Source organism: Lissotriton helveticus, chromosome 1_1 (genome assembly GCF_964261635.1).
Source record: "Lissotriton helveticus chromosome 1_1, aLisHel1.1, whole genome shotgun sequence".
NCBI classification, from domain to species: Eukaryota; Metazoa; Chordata; class Amphibia; order Caudata; family Salamandridae; genus Lissotriton; species Lissotriton helveticus.
This window is the reverse complement of record NC_136057.1, coordinates 546,457,398-546,481,970: the sequence shown is the minus strand read 5'-3', so window position 1 is coordinate 546,481,970 and position 24,573 is coordinate 546,457,398. Positions and strand designations below refer to the sequence as shown.

At 44.7% G+C, this 24,573-nt stretch overlaps 1 long non-coding RNA gene across 2 annotated transcripts in view; it reads right to left on the bottom strand.

Moving 5' to 3' along the window:
• Window positions 1-6,389: 6,389 nt before the first annotated feature.
• Window positions 6,390-24,573, bottom strand: part of LOC144770107 (uncharacterized) — a 206,656-nt gene continuing 188,472 nt past the window's right edge. The window contains exons 1-3 of one of the 2 annotated variants that reach the window (XR_013598799.1): window positions 7,171-7,249; window positions 6,987-7,084; window positions 6,390-6,623 (exon numbers count right to left, since the gene is read on the bottom strand). This is a non-coding gene — a long non-coding RNA (uncharacterized LOC144770107). Of the gene's footprint in view, window positions 6,624-6,986; window positions 7,085-7,170; window positions 7,250-24,573 lie in introns of those variants that run through there. The other variant, XR_013598797.1, reaches the window with a different exon arrangement.

Genomic DNA, 24,573 nt, shown 5'->3' with positions numbered 1-24,573 from the left:
GTAGCAATTTGCTACTCGCAAATCAGAGAGCGATTTTAAGGGTGCCAGGGGTGTCCAAAGGACACCCTGTAGCACCCCTAAAATGCACATTTGAACAGGTGTTGCGCACACACATGTCCAAAGGACATGTGTGTGTGTAACATGCAAAAGAAAAAAATGCACTAAAGTGCTTTTTACACTGTTTACGCAATTTACCACCAAGTCAGACCTGGTGGTAAATTGAGACCAAATATTGCGATTTCGCTATTTCTATTTGGTTGATGAACTGCATTTAAGGAATCTCTATTAGAGATTCCTCAAATCCAATTCCTCGCAAATATGCGATTTCGGTAATAGAGATTTTTGCATTTGGGATGATGAATCCCAAATGCAAAAATTGCACTTGCAAAGGGCCAGATTCTCAGAATCTGGCCCTTTGCGAGCGCAAATCAGCTTGATGAATCAGGCTGTAAGTTTGGTGGTCCTCTGCGATTTATTGCTTCAGCATCCAGACTGCTTTTTGGTTTTAGGGCTTGGCATATTACATTGAGAGCTTTTTAGCAAGCCCCACAAGCCCAGAGGTTAGACTACTGGATATACAAAGTATGCAGTCTACTCCATCAAATGTAAATGTCAATTGAGATATATTGGCAGCACCATCAGGAGTCCGAAGGAGAGGGTTGGGGAACATATGAGGGCTGTTAAGCAGGGGGACACCAGATATCCAATAGCCATACACATAGCTGAATGCAGAGCCCAAGACACTCAAAGAGCATTTATATTCTATGACTCGATGTTATACCCATTGACCCCAGAGTTGGCAACAGGGAATTGACAAGGAGAGAGGCACTATGGATTAGACTTAGGAGTGTTGAACTAGTTCTGAACACCTTTAACAAACGTCACTATTTTCTGGGTGACGAATAAGATGCGGGCTTGAGTACTGTATTGGCACGAGTAAATTTGACGCCTCACTTAGTCATAAGGAATGCACTCATGATGACACCAATAATCATCACCAACTTACTGATTGCATAGCTTTCCGATATGTACCACATTTGTAGGCCTGATGCTATTTTTTTACAAATGTACCTGTATAGTTGTGGTGAAATAGTAAGTTGCAATGTTATGCTATTCATACGGTTTTTTATTCCCAGATGTCTGTAACTATTTCGACTGATCAGGGTAGGCATAATCCTTTCCTTATCACACTGAACTATGCCTGTACCTTATTATATGCCTATCCTCTGTTTGTTTATTGATTTCAATAACACTAGCATTGCTCTAACTTACCCACAGTTTAGTAATATGTGTATCATTCCACATGTCTGTCTTCCGTCTATATACTGCATCTAATGTGAATAACTAAGATTGCTATAATATTTCTTTTAACTATAAAATTATTATACAAACACTTAGTTACTCCACTATCTTATAGTCTGCTGACCAATAAACAATGAGGTCAATAAGCGATTATAATTGCCATGCACGTCATGAGGGGATGTTAGAACTCTTGTATTCCGATGTGAATAACCAGCACAAAAAAAACATTAACAAAATGGTGGCTGCTGCGAACAGTACTCTGAGGGATTCCTGTAGTCCAGTGTCGGTTTGGTGGGTCGTCCCATCCTGTTAAGACATGTTGGGCTGCTCCACGGTGCACACACAGTGTACTCGTGAGGTGTTGGAGCAGTATCTTGGACGAGAATTGTGCCGCTAAGCAGATCACTCTCCCGGTCACGGTTGTATCTTAAGACATTACTGTAGTAATGGATTCAAATGTATGGGGTCTCATTAACATATTGATTTTTACTTCACTTTAAGGATCGGGCACAATTCTAGAGCTCCACAAAGATTTGGAGCGTCACGACATTTGTAAGCTCGCATTTGGCTGATGGAACATTATGATCATATTTAATATAGATGAGAAATAAGCTTCAGTTTCCGGGTTGGAATTATCACCGTAAACAAGGTATGTTAAGTCGCCTTGCGTGACAGATACTTTCTAACAAGGAATTTCTACTTTACTTTGTAGCTCACTTTTATCCCTCTTTACTCACAGGGACTCGCAAGTCAACAGAATAGGTACTGTATTCCTGCTTAAATACACACACATCTACTTTTATCACACGGGATAAACTGTATAAATATACCTGTTAGGGTCACAAACCTGGCAGCATGAGGGTGCACTGTGAAACAACACACCAACTAATGGGATTAGGTAGATTTTATTCACTGCCAGTGCATTTAAAATCTTCAAAGGAAATTAGCTCAACTAGGGGATCAGCGGTAAAATGTATTAAGGAATTTGCGTTATATTCTCCTATCCACCATTTGTTTTGATATAATACTGTCACAAACAATCTGATGAATGTACGGAAGGGTTTTCACAGAGTTCCACTATGAAATGTCTTAGCAAAATAGTTTGTTGTCACATAACTACTAGGGTGCACATGTACATACCTTTCCCCACCTCATGTATGAAAAGGGGGGGCCCTCGGCCCCCCCGCACGCATGGCGGCGCGGCGACCGCCTCACCCCCTCTCCCCTCGGGTCCTTCGACGGTGGGGGCGTGCCCTGAGGGCGCGGCCCACCGCCGATTGGCCGGCGCCCCTCCTGACCCGGAATCAATGGACTGGTTCCGGGTCGGGGGGGGCGGGTGTTAGGAGGGGCCACCCGGCCCCTCGGGAATAAGAGGTAGGGAGCGCCCAGGAGACCCCCTTGTCCCTGGACGCTCCCTCGCTGAACGTTGTGCCCCGCGTTCGGGGCTTCTTTGTTTCCCACCCACCATCCCTTGGTACAAAGTTTAAGTAGCGTTATGTCCGGTCTAATGGTAAGTTTCATAGGTATAGACCGCGGGAGAGAGTAGGCTGTTGTTGTATTTTGTGATCTGTTGTCAGGACTTTTTTCCCTTTGTAGAAGAGTGATGTGTGAAGTGAACTATATTTGAAGATATGTGTCTTTAGGCCTTTTTTCCCTTTGTAGATATACGTTGATATTGTGATTATGAGCAACATGCGTGAACCGAATTGTAATTTATGCCATGTGTCGTTAGGCCTTTTTTCCCCTTTAGCTATGCGTGGATACTGTTATTTATTAGCCAGTGTAGTTGTCCTTTAGACTTTTTTCCATAGGTCGTCGTATTTATTAGGTATGGGGCATGCGGTAAGGTCATTATCGGTGAGCACATATTTGAGGTCTGAGGGGGCGGGCATCATCCTATGGAGGTTCCCGCCCGGGGGGAGGGGCCTGCGGGCCACTCCCAGTACTCCAGGGGCAAGGTAATATGCAAAGGAGCGCGGGTAGGAGTAGTTCACGCTTTCCTTAGGCTGGTAGCCACCCCGCGCGCGTGGACTCATGACGCCACCGGCGCAGAGTAAGGGCCCTCCTTTAGTGGGTAAATGGAGTTTGGGGCGTAGACCGGGCAATTCCCGGGGTAACACTGCGCATGCGCACTTCTAAGGGGAAGGCGCAGCTTGTAGGACCTGACACCGGTAGTGACCCTGCCATATGGCCAGAAATGTACAAAAATCAAGGTAGGATGTTTAGTTAAGCTAGGAACAACTTGTATTAGAGTTTTGTTAAGGTCAGGCTCTCAAACTTGTTGATAACGATTGTATAACTGAATGTCCTGCTGATTTTTGTATTTCATTGTTGATTATGCAATTAAAACCATTTTTTAATTTCATACTTTAATAAATACGGCCGGGCGACTAGCGCCCGCCTTCCAAAAAGTAAAACACGTCTCGTGTCCACGTTCCTTGGTGTTGGGTGCCGGATTGGGGGGGAGGCGGCAGCTAGTCGCTGACCATGCTACAACAGTTATATTTATATACTTCCTTAGCCCTGATGAAGTTGCAGGTTCATCCCTGTAAGTGACAAAACCCGTCTTGGCTAGGAACGAAGAACATTGATTGGGGTGTGCAATGACACCATCCAAAGAAGCTTAAAAAATAAAGTAACAACAGAATCAAAAGAAGAAGACTGTTGTATTTGACATTGTATATTGTACATATACTTTCAACCTGTGTAGGGGGCCAGTGTTTTAAGTTTGTGTTATTGCTAGCTCCTATTGTAGGGTCGGATTGGGACAATAATAGGCCCGGGTACCAAAATAAATGTGACCCTTATTAGTTTAGGAGAGAGCAATGAAAGTGGTAATATCAGGGAAATAAACAGTGAAAAGTGGCCCACGTGCTCATAAAACCAAGCCGCCACTGCTAATAAACTAGCCCACACACTGATCTGTCAGACCAGTTAATCCATTATTGCCTTATGGGTATACAAAACAGTAATAGATGGAAATTTTAAAATAATCTCAGCCACTGGTAATCACTCTGTCCGCATCCCAATCCATTGTTATTTTGCACACCATGCCACCTCAGTTTGGACCCATAATATGAAAATCAGTCTTGACCCTGCTCCAATAGGAACAGTCCAGCCTGAGCTGAAAGCCTGGTCCTCCCTAAACCAGAACACAAACAACTCAGACCAGTTTTTCCCTAGATATGTGCCCTTCAGCCGGGTACAGCTTGGTTCCAGTGACACTGTGAGCTCAGGACCTATGTTTGAGCATACCCGTCCCACTTAGGATGACTGTAAAAAATGTGGTTTCTGGTTAGCTAGGGTATGTATCTAAGTCAGGCAGAAACCACCGCTCTAGTCAGGGAAAGTCAGTTATACACTAAAGATAACCTGCGCTTTCCCTCTGGCAGTTTGTAGCTTAACATCAGATGCAATGTGTAATGTGTTTGTGCAACATACTAATAGAGAAACACATTGAATACACCACAAAAGAGCCTCTGCACAGGTAAACATCCTTTACAACGTAACTTTTACCACACAGTGCCTTTACGACGCAACTTTTACAACGCAAACTATTACAATGCATTGCGCTGGGGGGCGCTCTAGGATAGGGAATAGGTTTAATGTACTATCTAACACCTTCCCTACTATCCATGGGGACTGGAGTTGGAATAGTAAATTAAACTATTCACTATCCAGCGCCTAAAACACTATGCGTTGTAAAGGTATGCGTTGTAAAACTTGCGATGTAAAGGTAGGCGTTGTAAAAGTATGCGTTGTAGCGTCATACATCCCTCCGCACAAGATGATATAAACATATACATTATGGTATGCAGACCAAAATGACATGAATCATAAATTCTCTGCACACTATGCCAATACTGAAATAGTACTTGTTATCCTGACAATGTAAGAATCACAACGCCGTACATTCTGATCAGGCCATGAAATGTAGCAGTGTTTAAGGAGCTACACAAATGAGTAATATTGTGCATATTGTACCAATCCTGAAAAGGCAAGTTTTAAAACGACATCTATTATACCATCAGGACATGAAATTTAGCAGTTTGGTTAGAGGAAAGGTACATAAGTCCCCCAACATCACCAATAGTACATGAATCACCATATGCCACCATAAATACGAGAATCACCATGTCACCATAAGTACATGAATCACACATGAGTGCGAGTAATGTAAACTGGGTTGGAGATAAAACACAAGAATTGTAGGTGAAACATATGACACAGCGCACCTGCCCACTCATTAGGCGTTATGCGGTAAACAGGCACAGAAATGTAGGGCACAGAACCACATATGCGCCTATTACCCTTAATACAGTAATCACCCCCTGGCTAAGAGGGAAGAACACACATTCCCTTCTGGCTAGCTGTTTGCGGCAAATGGCAGTTTTCCTACTACAACAACTTCCCCTGCAATGGGATCACTATAGCAGATCCACCCCGTAATGCTGAACCAGGGAAAAAGTGGCCCCAGGTACATCCTAACGAAGTGAAGAAGGCACCCACACTGTGGCTGATGGGGGGACCTCACTGGGTCCCCGTGTGGATTTGTGAGAAGGTAGATGCACGCAAACATGTGGCGTGGCTGCAGATAGCACAGATGTTGCTGTCAGAATGTGGGCATGTCTGCAGTCACTGATTGAAGAGTGGGTGCCTCGCCATTGCTCTCACACCCATCACTCTGAGCATTACAGTATATAAGGAGGGTCATGACACTCCGGTCAGCACTGACGCTGTTGTCAGAATGCAGGTGCATCTGCCCATGACTTTCTTTAGGATCCGCTCTCTGGGCGATGTCGGCAGTAAATCTGTGTAGGGCTGGTGCCTCACCACAGCATTCAGCAGCTCTCCACCAAGGCACTCGGCGACACTACAGCGCTCAACAGCTGTGAGTTGAGCCAAACAATAAATGTGACATACAAAACCGGTGGCTGGATATAAAATTGCGCAAGGCCAAGAGGAAGTAGATTTCACAATAAACTGCTCAGAGGGACAACGGGAAGTCGGTCACTAACACCCCCAGTGGTTCTCCTATGCGAAACTCAAGGAGTAAAGGATCAAAACAATGTCCCGAGCAAAGATCACACCAATAATAGTCTTAAGAGAAAAAAGATTTGAAATCTTCACATATCAAGTTGTTGAAAAATCTGTTCCATTTATTTCTTTATTTTTTCTTTTTTTCTCTTCATTCTTTTTCTTCTTCTCAAATAGTCAAACCTTCCAGTCAGGCTTCAAATATTCATACAGGTGTAGCCAGAAAATGCACAAAGCCGACACGTGTTTCGTCTCGGGACATTCACCCAATGACTTCTTCAGGGCTACAACAGAATAATAAACCCATAATATTTACAGATTCATATGTCACAGCTCTGTTTCCCCTTCACCATCACCAATGTCAATTAGGGGAAAGTTTGAGCAAGATGTTTTGAAAGGAAAGAAAGGAGGAGAAGGTTGGAACTGCACCATTAATCCTTATATTAATATATATATGAATTGTGTTTGTAGTAAAATAAATTCTCTATCGTGATAAGCTTAAATAATAGAGAGAGCAAACAAGGGGAAGATAAGCTACATTTAAGAAAAATAGATAAAAAAAGCCAATAGCTTCATATAACTACACCAGTTAGTACCTTATCACCCAAGATTAGATAATAATTATAGAACTGCACGCAATCACTCACCAAGGACAATTCCTCAAAGAGTAAGAAAAAAGTATTTCTTCTTTTTTTGGTTCCAGAAGGACTGTCAGTTGTACTATTCAACGTCATGTACTACTGATCTAAGGAAAGCACAACATAAAAGAGTTATATTAAGCCTATTCGGGGTAATTTAACAGAACGATCCTATTAAATGCTCTATCCATACCTAAATGGCGTTATCCTTATTTTTCACTATTTCTCCAAATATGAGGTCCACTTATCCTTAACTAATCGGTGCAAAATCTAATAAAAGAGAAACATTATCTTGATGTACATATTCGTATCCATTTATTATTACTAGTCACCTAACTCAGACCGATAACTCAAAGGGGCAAAATAGGCCGCTATTTGCGAGCCTCTAGACTATCCGAGATGACAGTGCTATAGCCCAAACACACAAAATTGCCCATCATAATGCCACAAATTACCTTCAGTTATTCAGTAATCCAAGGGGATAAGGGTATATGTCATTCTGTAAAATACCAGAGAGAAAATAGATAGAGCATATCTCCATTATATTTATCTCACCATTTTATCTATTTTAACACAATATTAAATAAGCATACTGCCACGCTTTCCTTATACGTATATCTATGCTCAGAAAGATATACTAGAGTATCACAGACATATCCTAAAGACACAATAGTCACATACCATCTTTAGTGGTTACTCAGACGGATATAAGTCAGTAGCTACGCTACTAAGGCAACTGATAAAAATGAGGAATTACCCCCAAGGGAACGTCCGTGGTGTTTCCAATCCTCCTTCAGGTCCATAATGTTCTTATGTCTCTATAAAATGTCATAATTATTAATAATAACAGCTATATGAGCAAGCCAACGTGGAACTTAACATATACTACTCTCACTGTAGCTTTATAACACTCGTTAAGTTTAAAATAAGCTTACCATGTTCTAGGCAACATATCCTAAAACCCTCGATCATATATTATCGACACTTATCAAAAGTCTACAAATTAATACGTCGTGCACAGTATTTTTACCGAAATTATACCCCGTAAGGATTCTTACCTCGGCGAGTACGCCCGGCATCTTTCTTTTAGCCTCACAGTCCATAATGAAACCGAAGCTCATCTGAACATGCATTTAAATAGTCGGCGCCAAAAGACGCAGGTGTGTGGTAAACATAAACAAGGGAACTAACCCTTGATATATTCCAAAAACCCATGCACCCTCTTGGAATATGCAATGTTTAATTTCTCTAAGCGGCGTCCAGCTAGATTATAACAATAAAGGATATGTGAACGTCTTATCATTCGAAATAATTGCACGCATACAAGGCGTCCGTATAATGCATATATCCTAATTAAATAAAAGGCACAGATATTATCTATTCCCAAACGCCAGCCCGTATCAAGACTATTGGGCGCCATCTTATTATAGTTATCTCGTCATCATACGAAGGGGGTTCAAACCCAACTATCACATATGAGAAAATTCTTCTTTTATATTCAACTTTTAACCCCGGTATTTTAAAAGTATATTATTTCGACATAAATATAACGTCGAAAATAACATATATATTACTAAAAATTGTCCAGACTTGTATTTATATGAAATAACCGAATTGTAACATCAATAAATGATCTAATCCTCACTAAAACGAAAGAGGAGAAAACAAGGGGAAGCGAAGAATAAAGAGCAAATAACCAAAATTTCGAGGAAGCAAGTTATTAGTATGTGATTAAATAGTGCAGTGATACACAGAAAGTATATATAATATATATACAGGTAATCTAAAGACCAAAAGTTAGAGACATCTTTCATTCCAAAAATCCCATAGAGGCGAGCCATTCATTAGCCGAACTTTTCAAGTTATATATGGTACATGTTTCAATTTGACACAAATCCACAGATACAATTGAGAATTCTACCGAACTGAAGCCTCAATTCGCTATTGTAGTCTACCAAATATTGGTTATACAAGCCAGATATGATAGACTACATATTCTCTGTAACAGATAAAACATACATTAGATCCACTAGTCACATATTCTTGCAATCTAAACTTTCAAATACAATATGTTCCATATTTTCTATTGCAGAGAATACATTTCATCCAATGGGTATATTTTCTTGTGCTCAACAGTCAAGATATATAATATTGAAACACGTTAGAGGGTATACATTCAATCAAAGACAGTAATGTAGTTCATGGTCAACATTAATTCAATATTCCACTGCCCGAAGCCTAAGGATTCATTTTGCCTCAACCTGTCAGAGTTTTAACTCTTGGTTACCCCCCCTGGGGTCCATGGGGACTACCTCTATCCCATGGTACTGAAACCCTAATTTATGCTTTTGTTCCGGGCAAATAGCTGCGTGATAGCCTATTGGGTATTTTTGATCCAGGTTCTTCAAAGCATTTAAATGTTCAGTCATTCTTTCTTTTAGTTGGCGAATGGTACGGCCAACATAGATTTTTCTGCACTTGCAGATAATAACATATACCACATACTTTGTGGTGCAATCTATGTGTTGACGAATCTGAAAGGTCCTTGGACCATTATATCTGAATTCCTTCACTCCTTTTAATGTCATTCTACACATGCTACAGTTTCCACACATGTAAGAGCCAATACTCCAATCTCTCAGCCACATGTTCTTAGTATCCAGATGTTTAGGATAGCTGGGACTTATCATACTCCGTATCGTCATACCTCTTCTGTAGGTTATACTTGGAGAGGTGGGGATATATTTCTGAAGTGTCCTATCTGCCGTTAGTAACGGCCAGTTTCTTTTCAATATCATAAAGAGTTTATGTGACCATGGATGATAGTTGGTCACTAAACGTACTTTATTGTTTCCACGTTTTTGAGATTTACCTGATACCTTCAAAGTCTCTGCACGTTTTAGTTTCAAGGCTCTGTCCCTAGCTCGTATAACTACAGTGCCCGAATATCCTCTACTGTTAAATCTCTTCTCAATATCCTCCATATTTGTCACAAAATCCTCATCTAAGCTACAATTCCGACGAGCTTGAAGCATCTCTCCGTACGGTATAGCATTTATCTGGCTCTTTGGGTGAGTGCTATCAGCATGTAATAGGGCATTACAGGCCATAGTCTTTCTGAACATCCTACTATGTATTTTACCCTCAAAGTGAAATAATTCCAAATCTAGGAAAACAATACTGTTCGGATCTGACATCATTGTGAAGGTCATATTATTGGAGTTGTTATTCACATGGGCAAAGAAATATTGCAAGTCTTCATCAGTACCCGTCCAAATTAACAGGCAATCATCTACATAACGGCCGTAATACACAATAAACTCATGCATTCTTGCCCCCGATGGGCCCCAGATATGCCCTGCCTCAAACCATCCCATAAGGAGACAGGCAAAGGACGGAGCAAATCTGGAACCCATCGCAGTCCCATAGATCTGTAGGTACCAGTTATTATTGAAACAATAAATGTGCTCACCACGTGCTGAATTGTAAGGACTGCAGGGGAGTGTCCCATGGCCAATTCTGGGGCTGATCCTGGAGAACACTTGGGGGGGCAAACAGGGCAAGAAGATAGGCCAGCACAAGAGTCCGTATTGCAGGGTAGCAGTCTCTCCAGCAACCTAACAGTCAGACAGGCCAGCACACAACAAAACGAGAAGTTCATATGGCGGTTTCTGCTGACAGCACCACCGTGCCTTTGTAGAACAGAGACAAGGAGCTACTGGCAAAAGGGCAACAAAAAGAAAAGCAAACTAGTGACTCATTTAAGCCACCCAGGAAGTAGCAGGCAGCAGGGTAACAATAGAAGTACAGTCCCAATGAGTCCTTTGAGCAGCGCTGCAGTCTTTCTGACAAAGCTTCAGTTCCAGTTCCAAAAGTGTTCTGGGGACATGGGGTCAGTGCCCTGTACTTATACTCAAAATTGTATTTATTCAAGGGGGAACTTCAGTGGAAATCTCAGAAGTCCACAACACTCCCTTTCAACCCTAGCCCTGGCTTCAGACATCAGTAGGGGTTAAATAAGTCCTTTGTGTGATGGCAGGACACAGCCTATACTAATGTCAAGTGTGAATGCCCCTCTCTCTTACAGCCCAGGTAGACCATCAGTAAACTGATGAATGCAGATGCAACCCTGTCACACCCAACCCTTCCTGTGTGATGGCTGTGTAGGAAGTATGCACCAAGTGTAACTGTCACCCAGCCGCCCTAGATGTGGATTGGAGTCAGGTAGCAAAGAACAAAGAGTCATAAAAAGAGAGAGATGCTCAACTTCTAAAAGTGGCATTTCTAAAAATAGTAATGTAAAATCCGAGTACACCAGAACGCTGGATTTATCAGCTTACTGACAAACATGGCAACGCTACACCATTGTGATTGGGAATTACCACTTAAAGATATCTAAGGGGATTCCCAATGCTAGCCTATGAGAAGAGTAGGCCTCACAGCAGTGAGACATGCTACACAATAAAGGGGCATGCCCTACCTTTTCCTCAGACAGCACCATGGCCATATGGCTCCCTAGGGCCTGCCTTAGGGGTGACCTATGTGTCATAAAAGGAGAGATAAAGCTTGGCAAGTAGTTTTAAATGGCAAGTTCAAGTGGCAGTAAACTGCACATGCAGGCCCTACTTTAGCAGGGCTGAGACAGGTATGAAAGGCTACGTCTGTGAGTGGCACAAGTAATGCTGTAATCCTACTAGTTGTACAAAATAACAAGGGAATCCTCAAGGTAAATAAGGACCTTGGGTATCAGTTATAAACATAAACAGTGGTCCTTAAACAATCAGATATTTAGCAGGATAATTATAGACTGAAATCAGGGCTATATTTCACATGTCCAGCCAGACAGTAATTTTAAAAATGTGAACAAATGGACAACTGTAGTTTAAACATCAATGCAGTGGGACACAATCCTGTATCCTCTATGAAACAAGACAGGTACAAAACATACAAAAAGACATAGCTTGTCAAATTGCAAATTCTTTCAAGCTTAGTATAAACAGTCAGTGCACTTGGTTTACACAGTGGATTAATGTGCAAAGCTGTCTAACATGGGTCGATGACGTTTCGATCCTTTCAGCAAGATAATAGGATCATCGTCAGGACAATGATAAGTACATGCCTGATTCGATTAAGAAATTGCCTGTGGAAGAAGAAAGAGGGTAGGGAAAAGGAAATAGAATTAGGGAACCTATTGGTGCAATCTAAAAACTAAAGCAGCATAACTTGATGTGGCGAGTATTTCATATCAAAACAAGTGTATCAGTGAGAATTGGGGTTTAAGACCGATACATGCTGTACCCCTAGTGGGTTAGTGAATGGAGTCAGGTGGTGGTGGGAGAATGCATTGACAGGCATGCCACTCGTGAAGGCAGGTTCATAATGGGTGGCAAGCAAAAGTCGACGTGCATAGGAGCACTCCTACTAGTAGCATTTAATTTTTAGGCGCAGGGTTTATGAGATACCACTTTACAATGGACTTACAAGTAAATCAAATATGCCAAACAGGTTTAAGCCAATCATGCCATGTTTTATGGAAGGGAGAACATGCACTTTATCTCTGATTAGCACTGGTAAAGTGCTCAGAGTCCTAAACCCAACAAAGATAGGTCAGAAAAATCGGAGGAAGAAAGCAAAAAGTTTGGGAATAACCTTGCAAAAAGGGCCTGGTCCAACAGGGACACAATAAATATACAAAACAGTGATGAGTGGAATGTAATGTAATGTGTATACTTGTAAAGCGCACTGTTGCCAGTCGGCGTCCTGGCGCTGTATACCGCTGGGGAACCCGTCCTGGCTTTCCCTGTGGGATGGTCCCTGCTGGGAATCCCCAAGGAGGAGCCAGGCATCCCCGGTGTTGATGGGGCCGTTGTGGAGATTAGGCAAGCTAATGCCCAGAGTTGCCGAGTAGGACCCCTGGTTAGAGTATGCACCGAGGCGAGAATTATCGAGTCCGCTGACCCTGGTCCACGACCCTGCCGCGTCGGGAATCGAACCCTGGTCCCAGGCCGACTTCTGCTTCCCGGTCTGCCGCCTCTAACCAGTGAGCCACACCATTCCACAATGCTTATATTAATCTCAGCCACTGGTGATCACTCAGGCCACATCCCAATCCAATGTTATTTTGTACACCATGCCACCTCTGTTTGGACTCAGCTATATGGAAATCAGTCTTAACCTTGCTCCAGTATGAACAGTCCAGCTTGAACTGCCAAGCCAGTTCCTCTCTACAACAGAATGTAAGCAACCCAGGACCGGTTTTACCTAGTCATGGGGTAATTTAGCCGGGTATAGTAGTGACACAGTGTGGATGGGACCCATATCTGGGTATACCTGTCCCACATAGGGTGACACAAAAAGTATATAAAATATTCTGATGGAATGCTTGAATTAATCTCAGGTGCTGGTAATCACTTGAGAGGCATCCTAATCCATTGTTATTTTGCACATCATGCTACCTCAGTTTGGACACAGCTATATGCAAATCAGTCTTGTCCCTGCTCCAAAAGAAACATTCCAGCCTGAACTTCCAAGCCAAGTCTTCCCTGAACCGGAACATAAGCAACCCAGAACCGGTTTAACCTTAGTTATGGGCTCTACTGCCGGTCTTATTTTTAGGCCCATCTGTTCCCAAGGGCTGCAGAAAGCCACTGGACACCAGGGATTTTTCTATCTATATGTCAGGGAGCAGGCCTTTGGGCAAGGGTTGCTCCTCATTATCTGGGCAATATTGTGACAAATCTGTGTCCCCTGGCAGATCAGCCATTGTTTTAGAGCCATCTGTCCCCAATGTGATCAGAAAACCACTTGACACTAGGGAACGTTTGTATGTGTATGTGAAATGGAGTTCAGCTGATGATCTGTGTGTACTTGTATTTGGCTGGTGATGTGTGTAGACTGGCGCTTGGCTCGTGGTGTGTGTGGACTCGCGCTTAGCTGGCGGTGCATGTAGACTAGAGTTTGGCTAGCGTAGCATGTAGAATGGTGTCTGGCTGGCGGAGTTTGTAGACTCACGCTTGGCTGATGGTATGTTTAGGGTGGTGCTTGTTTGGTGGACGGTGCATGCAGACTGGCACTTGGCTGGCAGTGTGCATGGACTGGCGGTGTGTTGGTGGCTGGTAGCCAGTATATGTATAGACTTGTTTGAGGTGTGTTTTTCAGTTGCCTGATGTTTGGGTTCTTGGTGTGTGATTGATGTGTTAGTCCTGTTGGTGTATGAGTGTGATGGACCTTTGAATGGTGCTGTTTGTATATATATATCTTGTATTATGCTGGGCCCGCAGCTGTCATTGTGAATGTTTTTCTGTGTCTGATGCATGAAAGGCATGTGAAAGGACTGTAAATCGATTGGTACCTTGACATGGCTTTACAGCTCAGGAACTGTAAGTCAGCGGTTCCTTGGTCTAATGTTGAAATTAATAACAATGCCTTTTGCAGATTGTATTTCATCAAGTTATTGGTGAACAAAGTTTTTTTATGAATCATTTACTCCAACCAACCAGAATAGTGGATGGGTGTGCAGTAATATTTTGGTGAACCTTTTCCTTTTTGCTATCAGTGCATACTCTCTCTGTAATAAACACCTTCTGCCCTCACATCTTTTGGAAACTGGTCCCTAAGAGAATAATATGTGGTATGTTTTGTGTGGATCCCACACGGTGTACTTACCCAGAAGACCTTGTAAATGTGATTCATGGACCAAAACATAATTTTTGCTCACATTTCTGTGTGAGGAAGTTGTGTGTTCAAAGGGCTAACACAAATTTCCTACCACCCAGTGTACCCACAGGTCTCCCAGTAAAAATTCTACCTCACTTACGTGGGTAGGCCAAATGGCTGCGACAGGGAAGAGCCCAAAATGTACTGTGAAGGCATCAAAATTATCGATCACAAAACAACCTGGTATTGCATGGGGGTCACCTGCATTTTTAGTCGCGATCTCAGCAGCCATCTAGGGAAACCTACCAAACCCAGACATTTCTGAAAACTAGACACAAGAAGTCCAGGGAGATGTGTCTTGTATGGATCCCCCAACTTTTATTACCAGGACCCCCTTGCAAACCTGAAATGTAGCTAATAAAATCATGTTGTCCTCACATTTCTGTATTGGAAAGTTTTGAGATCACCAGGTCGGCACACATTTCCTTGCCCCCCCTCCCCCCAGGTCTCCTTATAAAAATGATGCCTCACTTGTGAGCACCTACAATGTCTCCCAATTTGGGGGGGTCGAAGGACGGAACCTTGTGGGCCCCTTGGCCATAGACAACTCCCCAGCCAGCACCATTGTGAATGCTGGCGGAAGCAGGCTCCATTACTTTGTTGCCTCCCAGACGGTAGCAACTTTTTTTCTCTGCTCATGCCTGAGCGTAAGCAAAGTTGTGGGCCCTTAAGAGTGTAGGCAGGGAATGTATTTCTATTTTCTGCAAATAACCTCCGTGGCAGGAAACAGCAGTGTCCCGGTGTTGCAAAGTCATCCTGTGCCCTGGCCACCCCCCAACTTTTTGCTAACTGATGCTGGTGGTAACTGATTTTTACTGACCCTGGGCATTGCCTAACCAGGCCGAGGGCCAGTGTTGAGCTGAAAGGAACACATTAGAATACAGTTAAAACACCTAACATATACTTGGGTACACTATGGTTTGGTGGGGTACCCCCTGTAATTGGCATGACCCATACATTAAGCCCCTAGTATATAATGGGACAGGGGATTGAAACTACCTAGAAGTCCCTAGTACCTTGGGGCATGGCAGTTTAGAGATCAGCAGCTTTTTCTGTACTTGCATGTGTGCACTGCTGAAGCCTGAGGTCAGTTTAAAAACAGCCCTGGATGCCAGGACTGCTTTTAAAAAATAAATTGTGCTCAAACTCGACTTTGGTGGTAGGAGCACTTAAAAATGGATAACCTACAATGTTTCGGCATATTAGGGACCCCCAGGATCTCTCCTAAGTAATCCCAGGAGTGTGGGGTCAGATATGTATAAGGTACACCCTTATAAAATTAGTTTTTAAATGCCTGGGTAAAGTGAAATTTCACATTCTACTCTCCACATTGTGTTAAATTGCTGCTAGGAGCACTGGGTAAGGAGGATCTGTTATATAACTGCAGATTCAGAACCCCTAAAGTCTCCCCTGTTTGCACTGGGGGTGGGGGTCCTGTAGAAATTAGGGAAATACTTATAAAATATGTTTTTATAAACCCTGGTGTTAGAAAACTGGCACAAGTCATATCCCCCATTGCAAATCCCATGGCCCATAGGTTAACATGGTAGGAAGTTATTGATTAATAACTATTGATAGGAGAGGACTAGCCTGACAGTTCAAAGGCTTCCCAGAATGGTATGTAGTAAATCCAACAATATTATATTGTTGAGTTTCTCCTAAAGTGTACATACAAGAAGGTATAAGACTTTCTTGTTTGTAAGTCCAAATTCAGCCTTCCAGTGGTCTTTCCTGATTGGTCAGAGTTAAATGGATTAGCCAGGATGCTTTGAAGAGGTGATAAAGAGCCCCTGGGGTTACCAACACTGCTGGGAGGGCAGTATGCTTGTCCATAGGAATGCCAGGACAGGGGGTGGAGTCGTAAACCATGCTCTTCAAAGGCAGAGGGGAGGCCTGAGTGTCAGTTACACTTTTACACTCTTGACCCAGAGTCAGAGCTAGGCTTTAAGAAGATATGTGCAGATGGTAGGGGGAGAATCTATGGAAATAAGCAATCCTAGGGGGTGTGTTTAGCCAGCTCCTACCTCCTTGCTGGAAAATCAGCCATTATGTATTTGGAAGATTTGATGCACTCTGGGACAAAATTATGCCACACTCTACAGGATGTGGTCATAACTATAAAGAGTCACCCTGCTCTCCTTGGTCAGAAGTGACCTGCTGCTTGACCCAGAGAATTTTGCATAAGTATCTGAGAGGGGCAGAGCCCTCCAGATCTGCTGCTTGAAACTTACTGCAGCGCCAGGCTAAGAAATTTTGCTGTGCAAAGATTTCTAAGGCCTGACCTCTGAAGACTGCACCAACTGAAACTGCAGCCCTGTGGATTACCTTGCTGCAAAAGAACTAAAGAGTGGACTCCCTGCAAGCTACAGGTTAACAGAGCTCACCTGGAAATCCCCACAAAGAATTCCCAGCCTGGAGGACCAGTGGATTTGTAAGGGTTTTGATCAAGCGGGATTGTGGAATTGATGTTTCACACATTTCATACTTTGGGACCCGCAAGCAGAACTTCAGGAAGGAGTTCTAACTGGACCCCACCTGCTGGTGAAGGCACAACACATTTGGTGAGATCCTCCAGAGCAATTTCTTAAAGGGGCACTTTTGGTTTCTGAGCACTAGAAAGTGACGAATCTTTAGAAATTGATATCTCTGGTTCCTTACAGTGGATTTGTTTCATTTTAGTGTCATTTAAAAGATACAAATATTACCTATTTTTATAAATTGGTGTTGGATTTTTATTTTGTGTTGTGTCTTGATTATTTCCTGAAATGGTGTTTGCAAATGCTTTACACACCTGTATTTGAAGTTAAGCCTGTCTGCTCGCAGCCACGTTACCAAGGTTTGAGCATAGGAATAATTTTTTAAGACCTTTGCTGGGTCCTAGTCCTAGTCCTACCATGTGTTAGTGGCCTTATTGCCAGTGGCAGACCTACATTTACCCCTACCAATAACCCACTTTCAAATACCCGGGTAATGGGGTTCCCAGAACATTGCTATTTGGCTCCGGGAGAAGGGGTCTCTGGAGCTGATCTTAATGGAGGGGGCTCCCAATCACGCCCATCCCCTAAAGGGATAAGGTTCCTGGGACCTCTTTGAGGCTTATAGAGGGGGGCTGCATGGCCCCTACATTTCATTACAAAGGTACCGTCCCCAGGGGATGTAGTCCCCAGGGGCTCAGGAACGCAGAGTGGATAAGGTCTTAAGGGCTTCTACCAGGCTCGGGAAGGGGGTCACAAACCCCCTTTGCCATTATATGGAGATCGTGTTCCTGGGGCCTCACGAAGGCTCAAAGAGGAAAAGCACATGCCCCCTCCCAAAAATAGCAATGTGCATCCCTGGGCTTCAGCTCATCCTTGGAGGATTATAAAAAAAACGGAGGCTGCCATATTTTGTTTAATTGACACTACAGATCTGCAGATACTCTGCAGATCTGCTTGGCCAAGTAAAAAGAAAAATGACACTTTTGGCCCCCTGGGGTCCTTCTGGACCCACCATGTGGCCTAGGGGGGCTGGGAACCCACACCCTGCTATTTTGTTGTAATTTTTTTCTAGCACAGGTACTGAGTCAACAGGTACTAAAATGGTTTCCACCATATCTTTGTTGTTGATGTGGTTGTAACCAATAAGATCTTATCTCAAGATCTGTCACCACCACGATACTCCTCCGTGTGATGTGGCTACAATTTTTTAGACTGAAGTTATCAAAAACGAATTAACTAATTTAACCCAAATCACAAAAAGCATGCTTGGTCCAATTTATTTTCCTATGAGAAATGATTGGGAAAGGCATTTAGAGCTTGACAAAACACCCTCCTGGTGCAGAGTGTTAGGGATTTGCTGTTAGTCCTGTTTCTGTGACCATGGGCCACCATCACATGACCAGGGGCTGAGGTATTTATTTGTGTCCTACCTCCTTGTTCATTGCTCGATATCGCCAACGTTGTGGCCTTGGTATCCAGCTTCTTGGTTCCTGCATTGCTGAGGAGTTCTGTTGCCTTTTGCTCCTTTGGTCTCCCACGGGCTCGTGGGGGATTTCAGTCCGTTTGGGTTTCCTGTTTTTTCCCGTTTTTAGTTGTTCCCGTTTTATCCCTTCGTGTTAGTTAGTTAGTTCCTCTCCCTTTGTGCCTCTCCCTGCCTTCATTTTTGGTCCTTTCCCTCGTTATTTCAGCCCTTCCTTGTTTATTGCCAGCATACCGTCTTTGTGTGCACTTTATTCGAGAGCGGGGGCTCCCGTTCTCACCTTGTTCTTGCCGGCGGTGTTTGACGCGCTGTTTGTTACTATCAGGCAAACGCGCAGGCGCAGGCAGAAGCGCATTTCGCCCCTCCACATCGTTGTACACGCGGAAGTGACGTTTTGGGTCATTCCGCGGTTCTCTGGTATACACAAGACGCTGGCGGTAAGGAAGGATAGTCGCTAGTTGTTTTCCTTGTACCCTTCCCAAGTCCTACTTTATCAAAGGGGTTTTTTGTAGCTGGTAGTACGCAAATTGTCCCCAGCCTTCTTTTTCCCCTTTTGTACGGTGCTAGTTAATGCACCTGTATGCTTGCAGGACACCTTGTATTTTAGTGCCCCTGGCTGGGTTTCTTTCTCCCTGGAAAACTATTTAATTTGTGGAGAACCCAGTTCCTACACGAAGCTAAGCCTGCACTTACCACTGGTAAGGAGAAGGAGGGGGTATATGTTATTTTGTATTTTGGTGGATGGAACATGGTCATGAAAACAGAGGCTATATTGTGTATTGCATATTGAGAGACGTTCTCTCCCTTTTACCACAGGTGCGGAGGCGTGAAGGAGGGAGCCGTGTCCTGCTATTCTACAGGGTGGGAGACTTGGTGTCTCGTATCAATCCACCCTCTTTTCGGGTTCACTGGAGGGCTCACTGTGGAATCTAATCAGTGGGTTTTTCGGTGGATACGAGAAGGGGACTGGTGCATGCTTCGCTCCTGCAGTGTTCGGGCGGGCTGAGCAGGGTCCAACAGAATATCGAGCCCACGTATTTAGCACTGCCTGAGCGAACATGGACGTGGATGGGAATGCAGTGGGGGATGGTTCAGGAGGTCCCTCAATGCAGGACATTATGGGGGCATTGCAGACTTTACAGACACAGGTTCAGGAGCTACAGCAGGAAAACGCTGGGTTAAAACAGGAATTAGTGGCTGTCAGGGCCAGAGAGCAGTCGCATCAAAGGGGGGCCTCTTCCATTCTCCACCCTGCGACCTTCCAGTATAGCGGGGGGACGGGTCAGAGTACATTGGGAGGCAGCAGTTCCAGTAACCCTATTAACGTTACAGTGTCTTCCCCGGTAGCAGTGCCGTTAGCCCCTCCTGAGAGATTTACGGGAGATAGCGAGAAATTCGGGATGTTTATGACCCAGTGCCAGCTACATTTCATGTGCAGACCAAGTGCCTTCCCTGACGACTCCGCAAAAGTGGCCTTTACAATGTCCTATTTGGCTGGTAATGCTGCTCAATGGGCTATACCTCTGGTTGATAGCGACGATCGGGTATTATATAATTATAACGCATTTAAAGAACTGATGCGGGGGCTGTTTGCCAAGCATGCGTTTATGCAGGCTAGTGATGCGGAATTGATGAAGCTTCGGCAGGGCAGACAGGATCTGTTGTCCTATATTGCATCCTTTAACAGACTGATATCTGAGACCCATTGGCCCACTGAAAAGAGAACTTCAATATTCTACCAGGGTCTCTGCGAAGAGCTAAAGGACATTGTGTCACAAGTGGTAGATCCACCTGAGGATTGTGCGGCGTTCATAGATATGGTGGTTAAATTGAACCACAGGGTTTCCGAGAGGCGAGGTGAGCGTAGCAGGTTTCAGGCAACCAGAAGTAGTTACGCAAAGATGGAGGTAAAGAGTGCCGGGGATAACAAGGTGGCCCCTGAGCCCATGGAACTAGGCGGGGTACGGGGTCCTTTGGCACCAGAGGAGAAGAAGAGAAGGAGGGAGAATAATCTATGCTTATATTGTGGACAAGGTGGTCATTTCGCCAGGGAATGTCCGGTGAAGCCCTCTGGTGTGGGATTTGGTAAGAAGGTGGCTTGTGTTCAGGTAGACCATAGGGTAGGTGAAAGCGGCGGTCAACAGTATGAGGTGGTCGGATCTATAGACCAAGCACCTAGACATTTTGTTATTAACGCTCAGTTACTGTTACGAACTCAGGAATATGTTTCCGTGTCGGTGCTGTTGGATTCAGGTGCCACTGGCAATTTTATGGATATTACTATGGCAGAGAAACTGGGGGTTCCTTGGCAGTTGAAAGAACGACCTGAGCCTGTAAGGGCTATTGATGGTACTGAGCTAACATCGGGGTGTATCACCCGTCGGACTGCACCTCTGGGTTTATCATGTGAGAATGGGCATTCTGAGATGGTGGTTTTCGACTTAATCGATGCCCCTTCATTTGGTTTAGTGTTGGGGGTACCATGGCTGCAGAAGCATAATCCTAGGATCGATTGGGTGCAGAGGTTGGTAACGTTAGATTCAGCGCACTGTTTGAAGCATTGTTATGCTGTAGCAGGGGCACCGATCGACCCCTTGGTCTGCGCTGTGACGGACGTGGGATCTGTCCCTCCACAGTATTCGGAGTTTAAGGACGTCTTTGATAAAACGAATGCCCAGGAACTTCCCCCAAACAGGGCTTATGATTGTAAGATCGATCTGATACCGGGGGTCTCTTTGCCTTGTAGCCGGGTGTACGCATTGTCAGAACCTGAGGAAGAACACTTGAAGGAGTACATCGATGAGATGCTGAGACTCGGGTTCATTCGTCCATCTTCCTCCCCTGTGTCATCTGCTATTTTCTTTATTCCTAAGAAGGAAGGCACCCTCAGGGCATGTGTGGACTATAGGATCTTGAATGCGGCCACGGTGAAGAATAGGTACCCTCTTCCACTCATCTCCGTGTTGTTAGATCAGCTCCGCAAGGCTACCATCTTTACAAAGTTGGACTTGCGGGGAGCCTACCACCTGATCAGGATGAGACCCGGAGATGAGTGGAAGACGGCTTTTAGGACCAAGTATGGTCTATATGAATACACTGTAATGCCGTTCGGCCTGTGTAATGCGCCGGCGGCATTCCAGTTCTTCATTAATGAGGTGCTCAGTGAATACCTGGATCGCACGGTTATCGTCAATCTGGACGATATACTTGTGTTTTCAGAGATAAGGGCAGAGCATTCAGAACATGTTCTTCAGGTGTTACGGACCCTTCGGGAGCACCATCTATATGCCAAGCTAGAGAAATGCCAGTTTGATACTCAAGAGGTAGAGTTTCTTGGGTTCATCATTTCAGCACAGGGAATAAGAATGGATCCAGGGAAGATAAAGGCCATTGTGACCTGGCCTGTGCCTACCTCTGTGAAACAAATCCAGGTGCTCCTGGGTTTCGCCAACTTTTATCGGCGTTTTATATCGCATTTTTCTGAGGTGGTGTCACCAATGACTCGCCTGTTACGAAAGGGTGTTCCTTTCGAGTGGACCAGTGAGACGCAGACTGCTTTTCACTCCTTATTGGAGCATTTTACATCAGCCCCCGTGTTAGTACATCCTGATCCTGCCCTGCCGTTCTTCGTAGAGACCGATGCATCCATGTGTGCAGTGGGAGGGGTGTTATCCCAGCGCGACGAATCTACTGGCCATATGCATCCAATAGCCTTCTTTTCAAAGACCTTGTTGCCTGCCGAACGGAATTATACAGTGGCCGAACGAGAACTGCTAGCTGTAAAACTGGCATTCGAGGAATGGCGACACTACTTGTGGGGGGCCAGACACGTCATTACCATCTATACGGATCATAAAAACCTCGAATTCTTCCGTTCTGCCAGGGCATTGACACCTCGCCAGATGCGGTGGGTGTTATTCTTCAACGAATACGATTTTGTCATCACCTACAGGCCAGCGGCCCAGCAGGTTAAGTCTGATGCTCTTTCCCGAATCCATAATGACCCTAAAGGGGAAGAACCCGTGACAGAGAATAGAGCCATGATAGAGAGTAAACGGATAGTGGGGGCCGCAGAGATGGATGAATTTCCTGGGTTGGTACGGGAGCGAATGAAGCTTCTTGATCTAAGCTCTTTGCTATCTGTGCCCGAGGTAAGGGAGAAGGAGGGGTTGTTGTATCATGGGGACAGAATGGTAATCCCTCCTTCTTTAAGGGATGAGGTTTTGGAGTGGTGCCATTCGTCTGCACTGGTGGCTCATCCGGGGATGAGAAAGACGAGAGAGCTGTGTGAGCGGTGGTTTTGGTGGGACTCCATGAACAAGGACATCCAGGGATATGTGAAATCTTGCCCTGTATGTGCCATTAATAAGCCATCGCACTGTAAGCCCTCTGGGCTCCTGTGCCCTTTGGAGGTGCCGCCATCCCCTTGGCATACCATAAGTATGGATTTTGTAACGGAATTACCATTGGTCTCGGGATATACGGCCATATTGGTGGTGGTGGATTCATTCACCAAAATGGCACATTTTATACCACTCCGTAAGATCCCGACGGCAAAAGAAATGTCAGTGGTCTTTATGACTTCTGTAGTACGCTTACATGGGTTGCCAGAGGTGATTATATCTGACCGGGGGGCGCAATTCATATCTCATTTTTGGTCCGAACTATGTCTGGTTTTGAAGACAGAAATACGTTTTTCATCGGCATACCATCCTCAGTCTGATGGACAGACTGAGCGAACTAACCAGACAATGGAACAGTATCTGAGATGTTTGATTACCTCTTTGTCATGTGATTGGGTGACAGCTCTGCCCATTGCTGAGTTTGCGTATAATAACAGCTTGCACTCAGCTTTGGGCATGACCCCGTTCTATTGTTCACTTGGGTACCACCCTAGGGCAGTGGCTATTCAACCCACGGGACGCATGCCAGCCATAGATGGGATCTGTAGACAATTGAGTGATATCTGGGGTTTGGCCCGGGAAGGTCTGGTGGAGGCCAAGGCTGCCATGAAGGCACAAGCGGATAAACATCGGGTCCCAGCGCCCCCATATCAGGTGGGCGACTTGGTGTGGTTGGCATCCCGTAATCTGAGGTTGCAAGGGTCCCGTAAATTGCAGCCCAGGTACGTTGGCCCCTTTCCGATAATCCAGGTCATTAACCCGGTTGCAATGAAGCTGGAGTTACCACAGGACTATGGGGTCCATCCGGTGTTTCATGCTTCACTATTGAAACCTTATACCCCTTCTGCACTGGAGTTGCCCCCACCCCCTCCTTTGACTATCAATGGTCAGGAAGAGTTTGAGGTGAATGCCATCTGTGACTCCAAGCGGGTTAGGGGTCGTCTTTTTTATTTGATTGACTGGAAGGGATATAAACGGGAAGACAGGACCTGGGAGCCAGCCGGAGGTGTTCATGCCCCTCGATTGGTCCGTTTGTTTCATAGGCAGCACCCCTTGAAGCCCCGTCCCGTAGGAAGGGTTGTAGGGGGGGGGGGTACTGTTAGGGATTTGCTGTTAGTCCTGTTTCTGTGACCATGGGCCACCATCACATGACCAGGGGCTGAGGTATTTATTTGTGTCCTACCTCCTTGTTCATTGCTCGATATCGCCAACGTTGTGGCCTTGGTATCCAGCTTCTTGGTTCCTGCATTGCTGAGGAGTTCTGTTGCCTTTTGCTCCTTTGGTCTCCCACGGGCTCGTGGGGGATTTCAGTCCGTTTGGGTTTCCTGTTTTTTCCCGTTTTTAGTTGTTCCCGTTTTATCCCTTCGTGTTAGTTAGTTAGTTCCTCTCCCTTTGTGCCTCTCCCTGCCTTCATTTTTGGTCCTTTCCCTCGTTATTTCAGCCCTTCCTTGTTTATTGCCAGCATACCGTCTTTGTGTGCACTTTATTCGAGAGCGGGGGCTCCCGTTCTCACCTTGTTC